Below are 10948 nucleotides of genomic sequence, written 5' to 3'. Positions count from 1 at the left end.
GTTTCATGATCTTAATCTGGGTATTAGGAGACCCGAAATCGAGGCACAATAATTCGAGCTAAAGCTAGTCATGTTTCAGATACTTCAGATAGTGGGCCAATTTACTGAAATGCCTATCGAAATCCTCACCTTCACTTAAGACTATTTATGGAGGTGAGTGATTCTTTCAAGTGAGTCGGATTACCCGAAGATGCACTCAGACTACAGTTGTTCCCATATTCGCTAAGGGACAGAGCTCGAGCCTGGTTGAACTCATTCCCACCAAATCCCCTTTCAACATGGCAAGAGTTAGAAAATGATTTCTCATGAAGTATTTCCTGCCTAGCAAGAATGCTAAGTTGAGGAACGAGATCACTGCTTTCTAACGAATGGATGACGAGTCCTTGTATGAGGTATGGGAAAGGTACAAAGAATTATTATGGAAATGCCCTCATCACAGAATCCCTCATTGCATCCAGCTTGAGACGTTTTATAACGATCTCAATGCTCACACGAGGATGGTAGTGGATGCTTCTGCTAATGGTGCTATTTTTTCTAAGTCGTATAATGAAGCCTATGAAATCATTGAGATGATTGCAAGCAACAATTATCAATGGCCAACCAATCGAGCAGCGTCAGGAAGACGAGTCGCTGGAGTACTTGAAGTGGACGCTCTCAATTCACTTGCATTTCAAGTATCCTCAATATCATCGATGCTTAAAAATTTTACAACTAATACGTTTAATAATTTTGCAGCTTAGCCACCCAATCAATTTGAAAATATAGCCTGTGTTTATTGTTGGGAAGGACATTAGTTCGAAGAATGTCCATCAAACCCAGAATTCGTGTATTACATGGGTAATCAAAACCATAACTGAGGAAGGCAAAAACTACAATCAAATTTTTATAACCCATCTTGGCGAAACCACCCTAATTTCTCTTGGAGTAACCAAGGGTCTAGACCCAGTAACACTTATGCCCAACCTAGACCAACCTAGCCTATAACACACCTAACCTGTATCCGTCGCTGAGTTACAGAGTATTACTGAAGTTTACAGTACAAACAAATAGAATTTTGAACATCTCATAATATATCAAAAACCAATCAAAAGTATACATATTGTCCCTTATACAAGCCCTCAAGACCCAAAATACACATTAGAAACAAGTCAAGACTAAATCGGGAACTCAGAGAAATTTTTAGAAAATATGAAAATTTTTCAAAGCTGCAGGGGTCACACGGCCGAGAGACAAGCCCGTGACTTAGGCCATGTAATAGCCTTACTTGCAACCCTTTTGAAAGCTACAAAGGACACACGGCCGTGTAACCTAGCCATGTGTCACACACCGCCGTGTCACCTAGCCATGTGTCACACACGGCTAAGACACACGGCTGTGTCTCTGCCCATGTGGACAAAAATAGGTTATTTTACAAGTCATTTTTCTCACCCAATTTGGCATCAACCTATATTCAACTTTGTGCATATAAGCAAGCCATACTAAGGAATCCAACACAAGCATAATCAAGCCTTATACAAATGGTATGATCACATACAAGCAATACTCCCTTAGGCACCTCAAATGACAAATATAAACATGTTTAACCATGTATTCAATATAACCAAATGTTCAACTAACTTATATGCATACTTGCATCAGTACATATCAAGTAAATGACTTTACCAAAACATACCAATTGATGTTAAATATGCCCTTCAATTTCTCAGATAATTAGACATATATGTATTACACAACAAGGTACCAATTCACATCCATTTCAACAACTCACAAAAAACTTTTACAAAATGCACATATAACTATCATTTTACCTTCAGTCATTCAACCATCAATCAAACCACACATCAAACAAATTAAGGCCACACGTATACATACCAAAATATACCAAAACACAAGCCAAATCAAATGGCTATAATCTCAACAAAATATATAGGCCAACATTAGCCAAAATAACCTATACATGACATTATAACCAAAATTAAACCAACCATAAGTACCTAAAGAGCCGATGGATAGTTTGATATAGCTCCGACAAGCTTCCAACCCGAACTAGCTTCTGATTCACTATAAAACACAGAAAATACACAGAGTAAGCATTTAAGCTTAGTAAGTTCGTATAACATAGAATTTAACTTACCATTTATTCACAAACAAGGTAAGTAATCAAAGCATATTCCTACATATAATGGCCAAATGCCTAAGCACATATACATCAACCATGTTAGTCATGTAAACACATATATAAACTAAGTCATGGATGAGTTCAACAATTAATCAAATTCCTTATACATGTATCATCCATTTCATATACCTATATACCACGTAATGTCATTTTCTATGTAATTCATACTTATACCTGTAATAGTTCGTATCGAAATCATAACATATCGCATCAGAACATTGCCTACTAAACCTTTTAGAATACCTTTCGATACTCAGGAGAGCTCACACATAGTGTGCTAAACTGTAATCCATCAATTCATGTACATGTATGCTCACACAAGCTGTGAATCGGTATGCTCTCACGAGCTGTAAATCGGTAAGCTCATACAAACTGAGAATCAGTAAGCTCTCACGAGTTGCAAATCGGTAAGCTCATACGAGCTGCGATGTGTCCGTAACACATGCAGGACCTCAATCAAATCAGTAACCCTAATGACATGTCATTTCTATCCTATGAATTCTTAAGGTTCAAATGAGGCTCGATAATCATCGTACGTCATCGGATATGCAATTAGTATACCCATACGAGCTATGAATCGGTATGCTCTCACGAGCTATAAATCAGTAAGCTCATACGAGCTGAGAATTGGTAAGCTCTCACGAGCTGCAAATCGGTAAGCTCATACGAGCTATGGTGTGTCCGTAACACATGCAGGACCTCAACCAAATCGGTAACCCTAATGACATGTCATTTGTATCCTATAAATTCCTAAGGTTCAAACATGGCTCGATAATCGACGTACGTCATCGAATATGCAATCCATTTTATACATGGAAATTTACAAGTCACATACATATAATTCAATTAAAACATATAAATACTCAATTTAATTACACGAACTTACCTCGACGAGTATACGTAGATATGGAGGCGATTAATCTGAGATTTTCTCTTTGCCTCGATCTAACTCCGTACGAGGTCTGACTGAATCTATACGGACAAATTTAATCCAATTCAATATATTTCACATTCAATTTAGTCCAACACACATTTTTGGAAAAATTATCATTTTGCCCCTATACTTTTAATTTTTTTGCAATTTAGTCCTTAGGCTCAGAAAATAAAATTCAAGCAATTTAACCCTTACCCAAACCTAGCCGATTTGTTTTACACATGCTTATAGCAGCCCACATATTTCACAAATTCACAAATTTACCATGAATTTAACACATTTTTCAATTTAATCCCTACTTGACAATTTTACTAAAAATTCCTTTACAAAAGTTATTTATCTAACAAAAACCATTCATTTTCTAGCATCAAACTTCAAAAATCAAGCATGCTCATCAATGGTAAAACCCTAACAGTTTAACAATTTTACAAATTAGTCCCCGGGCTAGCTAGATTAAGCTACAATGATCCCGAAAACATAGAAATCATTAAAAACATATTAAAAATCACTCACCAATTGAGCTTGCAAGCTTGGTCAAACCTAGCTATGGTTTCTCCAAGTTAGAATCGATTGAAGAAGAAGCTAAAATATGATAACTTGTTTTGGTTTTATTTATTTTAACCTTAATTACATTTTTTTACTAATTTAACCTTTAATAACTTTAAAATTTACACAAATGCCAAGCCAGCATCTTCCACTAACTCATTTATGGTCTAATTACCATATAAGGAACTTCAATTTAAATTTATATAGCTATTTAACACCTTTAGCTATTAGAACACAACTTTTTCATTTTATGCGATTTAGTCCTTTTTATCAAATTAAGCATGTAAACGGTAAAATTTCTTAACGAAATTTTAATACGATATTTTTTTCATGCTGTAAACCATACAATAATAAAAAATAATTTTTTTTACTTTAGATTTGTTGTTCCAAAACCACTGCTCTGATTTTACTATAAACGGGCTATTACAACTCTCCTCCCTAAAGAGATTTTCATCCTCGAAAATCTTACTAGAAAGAGGTTTGGATATTATTTTCTCATAGCTTTCTTAGGTTCCCAAGTAGCTTCTTCTATTTCGTGTCACTGCCAAAGAACTTTAACTAAAGCTATGTTCTTATTTCTTAATTCTTTCACCTCTCGTGCTAGAATTCTTATCGGTTCTTCACTATACGACATATCAGGCTGAATCACAACATTTTTCGGAGAGATAACATGTGAAGGGTCAGATCGGTACCGTCGTAACTTAGACACATGAAATACATTGTGAATCTTTTCTAAATCTGACGGTCAATCTAGTCAGTATGCCATAGGTCCAATTCTTTCAGTAATCTTGTACGGCCTGATGAATCACGGACTCAGCTTTCCTTTGCGACCAAATCGAAGAACTTTCTTCCAGGGCGAAGCTTTCAAGAATACTTTGCCCCTGACTTGGAATTCTATATCTTTCCATTTAAGATCTGCATATGATTTCTGACGATCTGAGGCTGCATTCAAACTATCTCTGATCACTTTCACTTTTTCTTCTGTCTCGCGAATCAAATCAACCCCATGTATCTTTTTCTCACTAAGCTCAGTCCAATATAATGAAGTTCGACATTTACGACCATACAGAGCCTCATATGGTGCCATTTTTATGCTCGACTAAAAACTGTTGTTATATGCAAATTCAACCAACGGTAAGTATTTCTCTCAATTGCCTTCAAACTCAAAAACACAACACTGAAGCATATCTTCAAGAAGTTGAATCACATGCTCGGACTGAACATCGGTCTAAGGGTGAAATGAATGCTAAAATGCAACCACATACCAAGAGCTTCCTATATTTTTCTCCAGAATTGCGATGTAATCTGAGGATCTCTATCTGAAATAATAGAGACTGGCACTCCGTGTAATATGACAATCTTAGAAACATATAACTCTACTAATCTGCCAAGGGAGTAGTCTGTACGTACTGGAATAAAATGTGAAGACATTGTCAAACAATCTACAATAACCTAGATGGCATCTTTCTTTCTCGGTGCCAAGGGTAAACCCGATACGAAATCCATAGTAACTCTATCCCATTTCCAGTCCGGTATCATCACTAGCTGTAAAAGTCTGGAAGGTACCTGATGTTCAGCTTTAACTTGCTAACATACCAAACATCTCGATACAAACTCAAAAATCTCACGTTTCATTCTTGGCTACCAATACATCTTTCTTAAATCATTGTACATTTTATTGCTTTCCAGATGAACAGATAAGCTACCACTATGAGCTTCGTGCAAAATTTTTTGTATAAGCTCTAGATTTTTCGGTACACACACTCTACCTCTGAACAGTAAACAATCATCAGGTCCTATCTAAAAATCTGAATTAGAAGTCAACTAACACTGTACCCGTTTAGCTAGCAATTCATTATCACATTTTTGAGCTTTACAAATCTGTTGTAAAAACATCAGTTTAGATTTTAACTCAACTAAGATTGAGCCATCATAATATAATGTCAGTCATGTATTCATAGCTCGCAGAGCTAACAAGGACTTTCTACTCAAAGCATTAGGAACTATGTTTGCTTTTCCCGGATGATAATCAATGATCAACTCATAATATTTCAATAGTTCAAGCCATCTACGTTGTCTCAAATTCAGATCCTTTTGTGACTTCAAATACTTTAAAAACTTTTGGTCAGTAAATATGTGACATTTTTCACCGAACAAATGGTGTCACCAAATTTTCAACGCAAACACGATAGCTGCCAATTCTAGGTCATGTGTTGAATAGTTCTTTTCGTGCAACTTTAACTGCCTGGAAGAATAAGCTATTACTTTGCCTTTCCGCATCAAAACACAACCTAAACCATTCAAAGGTGCGTCGCTGAAAATTACAAATTCTTTACCCCACTCAGGCTGAACCAAAACTGGTGCTTCAATCAACAATGCTTTCAACTGATTGAAATTTTACTAACATTTATCAAACCATTCAAACTTCACATCTTTCTATAATATCCGTGTCATCGATGTAGCTATCATTGAGAACCCTTTGAAAAATATTCGGTAATAACCAGCTAATCCCAGAAAACTTCTAACTTCAGATACGTTTCTCAGTGGTTTATAGTCAACAACTGCAAAAATTTTACTCAGATCAACTCTAATGCCTTCAGCCGACACTATATGTCCTAGAAAACTGACTTCTCAGAGCCAAAACTCGCATTTTCTAGATTTAGCAAATAGTTGCTTATCTCGTGGAGTTTGCAAAACAATTCTCAATTGTTCATCATGTTCGGACTCGTCTCGAAAATAGATCAGATGTTGTCAATAAATACCACAACAAATCTGTCTAGATACGATCTGAAGATTTTGTTCATCAAATTCATAAATACTGCAGGTGCATTAGTTAAACCAAACAGCATCACAAGAAATTCATAATGTTCGTACCTGGTTCTGAATGTAGTTTTTCGCACATCAGAATCTTTCACTGGTAGCTGATAATAGCCAGAACGAAAATCAACCTTCAAGAATACTGTATCACCTTTCAACTGATCGAACAAATCGTCAATTCGAGGTAGTGGATATTTGTTGTTGATTGTAACTTTGTTGAGCTAACGGTAATCTATACACAATCTCAATGATCCGTCCTTTTTCTTAACGAACAGAACCGGTGCACCCCAAGGTGAAAAACTAGGTCGAGCAAAACCCCTATCTGTCAATTCTTGCAACTGTGCTTTCAACTCTTTTAACTCGGTAGGAGCCATTCGGTAAGATGCTATCGATATAGGTGATACTCCCGGTACAAGTTCTATAGCAAACTCAACCTCTCTTACCAGCAGTAAATCCAGGTAATTCCTCTAGAAACACATTGGGATACTCACAAACCACTGGCACTAATTCAAGCTTTGATTCCGATACTTTAGTATCTAGTACATAAGCAAGATTAGCATTACAAACTTTTCTCACATAAATCTGCACTGACATAGCTGATATAACAATAGGCAATCCACTCGGATTATCTGATTCAATACAAACCGTCTTAGTGTTCTAACATTTTAATACGATAAGCTTTCATCTACAGTTTACCACAACATCATGTAAAGTTAGCCAATCCATGCCCAAAATCACGTCAAATTCATCAAACGGTAACAACATCTAATCAGCCGGGAAACTGTAACCCCGAGTCATCAAAGGACAATTCTTGCAGACTTTATCAACTAGCATATACTGACCTAGGGGGTTCGATACTTTAACCATGAAATCAGTGGACTCAATAGGTAAATTTTTACTAGATTCTAAATTCATGCAAACATATGAATAGGTTGATCCCGGATCAATCAAAGCAGTTACATCAGTATCATAAATAGAGAAAGTATCGGTAATAACATTTGGCGTAAAAACATCCTCACAAGCGTGAATAGCATAAGCCCGAGGTGGTGCTCATCCTCAGATCTCACAGCAGAGTCTTTCGTCACACCACGGCTACCACTCACATTTCTGGGCTTACGAGGTGCTCTACCTCTCACAGCAGTATTACTCGGCCTCGTGGTCTAAGCTTTCTCTTTCTCAGATTTCTCTCGGCAATCTCTAAGATAGTGGTCTAAGGAACCACACCTGAAACACACTCCATTCTTTACTCGACACTCACCATAATGTAGTCTGTTACAGTGCTTACACTTGGGTTTGGCATCTCTGACACTACCCACACTCGCTACAGATGTAGCCTAAGGCCAAGAACTGGAGCGTCGGGTACCTCTGTCTCTACTAGAATATCCCACAGAAGCAGTAGAACAGTTGTGATGTTCTTTTGACCTCTTTGATACTGACTGAGTGGACTTTCCAATCAATCTCTTTCTCGAGTATTTAGCTTCAAAATCAACAAGTCTTTTCTCTTTACTCAGTTCTTCAACCTTATATGCCCATTCAACCAATACAACAAACTCTTTCCATTCAAGAATTCCAACCAAAAGCTTAATATCCTCGTTTAACCCTTCTTCGAATCTCTTACACATAGTAGTCTCAGTAGGAATACATTCCTGAGCATATTTGCTCAATCAGACTTCTCGCTCGTACTCTGATACAGTCATACGATCCTGTTTAAGCTCTAGAAATTCTTTACGTTTCTGATACATAAACCTCTGACTGGTATATTTCTTTCGGAACTCAGTTTGGAAAAATCTCCAAGTGATCCGTTCTTCCGACACAATAGAAGTGAACATGTTCCACCATTGGTAAGCCAAATCTTTTAATAACGACACCGTGCATTTAACACACTCGGCCAGTTAATAGGGTAACTTATCAAAAACCCTAATTGTATTCTCTAGTTAGAATTCAACTCTCTCGGGATCATCCTCGATAGTAGCTCAGAATTCTTCAACCTCGTACCTACGTATTTTACAAATAGGAGGCTTACTACTTCGGATTGGTTCCATACCTTAAGGAATAACAAGAACCGGTTGGGGAGCAGGAGGGGGTAAAGGTTGTTGAGCAACCGGCTTCGTCCGCACAAACTCGATGAACCACTCATTCATTATCTGGAAGAAGGCTTCTTTAGCCTCTCCTGCCCGACCCTTAGATACGGGCCTCGTACCATTCAAAGTTGCTCCGTGAACGGAGGCTTGAGCATTACTCTCTACTTCATCGGAATTAGCTCAGTTGGATGTCATTGCTATATGAAAACATGTTTTAAAACGGTCAGGAGATATCACACTATCACAGGTTATATAATGGCATGTATAGCTAAACTTGTACATACTACATTCAATTCGAGAATCGACTAAATCGTATCTCTGATACCAATAAATGCAACACCCCTAACCCATATCCATCGCCAGAACAAGGTTACGGAGTATTACCCGAGTTTACAGTACAATCAAACAGAATTTCGAACATTTCCCTTTATACAAGCCCTCGAGGCCCAAAATACACATTAGAAACAAGTTGGGACTAAATCGGGAACTATCATTTTACCTTCCATCATTCAACCATCAATCAAACCACACATCAACCAAATTAAGGCCAGATATATACATAAAAAAATATAAACATAAGCCAAATCAAAAGGCTATAATCTCAACAAAATATATAGGCCAACATTAGCCAAAATAACCTATACATGCCATTATATCCAAAATTAAACCAACCATAAGTACCTACCTAAAGAGCCTATGGATAGTGTGATATAACTCTAACAAGCTTCCAACCCAAACGAGCTCTCGATTCACTATAAAACATAGAAAATACACAGAGTAAGCATTTAAGCTTAGTAAGTTCGTATAACATAGAATTTAACTTACCATTTATTCACAAATAAGGTAAGTAATCAAAGCATATCCCAACATATATTGGCCAAATGCCTAAGCACATATACATCAACCATGTTAGTCATGTAAACACATATATAAACTAAGTCATGCATGAGCTCAACAATTAATCAAATTCCTTATACATGTATCATCCATGTCATATACCTATATACAATGTAATGTCATTTTCCATGTAATTCATACTTATACCTGTAATAGTACGTATCGGACTCATAACATATCGTATCAGAACATTGCCTACTGAACCTTTTATAATACCGTTCAATACTCAGGAGAGCTCACACATAGTGTGCTAAATTGTAATCCGTCAATTCATGTACATGTATGCTCACACAAGCTATGAATTAGTATGCTCTCACGAGCTGCAAATTAGTAAGCTCATACGAGTTGCAGTGTGTCCGCAACACAAGTAAGACCTCCACCAAATCGGTAACCCTAATGACTTGTCATTTTTATCCCATGAATTCCTAAGGTTCAAACGGGGCACGGTAATCGTCGTATGTCATCGGATATGCAATCAATATTTATACATGGCAATTATACAAATCACATACATATAATTCAATTAAAACATATAAATACTCAATTTAATTACAAAAACTTACCTCGATGAGTATACGTAGATATGGAGGCGTTTAATCCAAGATTTTCTCTTTGCCTCTATCTAACTCCGTACGAGGTCTGACTGGATCTGTACAGATAAATTTAGGCCAGTTCAATATATTTCAAATTGAATTTATTCCAACACACGTTTTTAGCAAAATTACCGTTTTCCCCTTTACTTTTAATTTCTTTGCAATTTAGTCCATAAGCTCATAAAATGAAATTCAAGCAATTTAAGCCTTACCCAAGCCTAGCTAACTTTTTTACACATGCTTATAGCAGCTCACATATTTCAAAAAATCACAAATTTACCATGAATTTATCACATTTTTTAATTTAATCCCTATTTGACAATTTTACTAAAAATTCTTTCACAAAAGTTGTTTATCTAACAACAACCATTCATTTTCTATCATCAAACTTCAAAACTCAAGCAATTAAAAATTACTAATTAAAAATTAAAACAGTTTAAAATTTTTACAAATTAGCCCCCGGGCTAGCTAGATTAAGCTACAACGATCCCAGAAACAGAGAAATCATTAAAAATGAATTAAAAATCACTTACCAATTGAGATTGTAAGCTTGGCCAAACCTAGATATGGTTTCTCCAAGTTAGTATCGGTTGAAGAAGAAGCTGAAAGATGATAACTTGTTTTGGTTTTATTTATTTTAACATTAATTACCTTTTTTACTAATTTAACCTTTAATAACTTTAAAAATTACACAAATGCCAAGACAACATCTTCCACTAACTCTTTTATCGTTTAATTACCATATAACGACCTCCACTTTAAAGTTCTATAGCTATTTAACACCTTTAGTTATCAAAACATAACTTTTGCACTTTACGCGATTTAGTCCTTTTTATCAAATTAAGCATGTAAACGGTAAAATTTCTTAACAAAATTTTTATACGTTATTTCTATCATGCTG

The 10948-nt window shown here is 36.2% G+C and overlaps 1 non-coding gene across 1 annotated transcript; it reads right to left on the bottom strand.

Moving 5' to 3' along the window:
• Positions 1–335: 335 nt before the first annotated feature.
• Positions 336–442, bottom strand: LOC121224731 (small nucleolar RNA R71). Its single transcript, XR_005922476.1, has one exon. It is a non-coding gene; the product is annotated as a small nucleolar RNA R71 (small nucleolar RNA).
• Between the last annotated feature and the right edge of the window lie 10506 nt (positions 443–10948).

Source organism: Gossypium hirsutum, chromosome D12 (genome assembly GCF_007990345.1).
Source record: "Gossypium hirsutum isolate 1008001.06 chromosome D12, Gossypium_hirsutum_v2.1, whole genome shotgun sequence".
Classification (NCBI taxonomy): domain Eukaryota; kingdom Viridiplantae; phylum Streptophyta; class Magnoliopsida; order Malvales; family Malvaceae; genus Gossypium; species Gossypium hirsutum.
This window is presented reverse-complemented; position numbering and strand designations above follow the sequence as displayed.